This window comes from Eurypyga helias, unplaced genomic scaffold (assembly GCF_000690775.1).
Source record: "Eurypyga helias isolate BGI_N326 unplaced genomic scaffold, ASM69077v1 scaffold13219, whole genome shotgun sequence".
Taxonomy (NCBI): Eukaryota; Metazoa; Chordata; class Aves; order Eurypygiformes; family Eurypygidae; genus Eurypyga; species Eurypyga helias.
The window spans coordinates 16752-17593 of record NW_010272774.1 but is presented as its reverse complement, the minus strand read 5'-3'; positions in this window follow the sequence as shown (position 1 = coordinate 17593).

Below are 842 nucleotides of genomic sequence, written 5' to 3'. Positions count from 1 at the left end.
CAGCCCCCATAGGACTACATCCTTGCCCATGTAGGCAGCAGCTGCGCTTCACCCCGGGCACTTCCAAGTGGTTGGAGTTTCCAGGCCAGTTGAATTCAGAAGGAGCAGATTTGGGGGCAGGCTGAGCCCCTTGGCTGTGGAGATAAATCCAGGACTAGGCTCTGACTCCAAGCCTGGAGCCTGACCACAGGACTCAGCTGGCAGAGGTGACCTCTCCAAGATGTGGTATGTCCATGGATTCTTCCTGTTGTTCCAAGCAAGGGTTCCCCTGGCAGCTTGCACGGCTGAAGGCAGCGAGCCCCCAGCTCGTGGCAGAAGGTGCAAATTGGGACCTCGAGAGAGAGACACGTCAGCAAGGAGAGGGCTGACAGCAGAGGAGCCAGGAGCGCTGGAGACATCCCCTCCAGGGATGTCTCTGTGGCCCAGGTACCTCCCTGCTGCCTCAGACACCCCCTCTGCTCACCCCATCGGCAGCCCCCCGTCACCGGCGATAGCAGCCGTGGGATGGGGACAAAACTTCCCCTCCCCCATCCCGTCCACGCTACCGCGGCGAAGGGGGAGGTGGGGGGTTTCCCCCTCCTGGTGCCAGCAGCCAGGGAGGAACCAGCCCACGGCTGGGTAGCGTGGGGGGTTTTTGTCTCTCTTGAATAAAAGTCCATTAATAACCAGCAGAGCGTTCAAGGAGAGCCCAGGAGGAGCTCTCGGCACTAATCGGGGATTAAGGGCGATCTCCGCTGCTCGTGCCTCCTTGCTGGGGCGGTTCGGACCTGCTCGTGCCAAAAGCGCTGGGGCGGGTAGGGGTGAGGAAGGGCCGGGGGGAGGGGGGGAGGGGACTCGCCCGA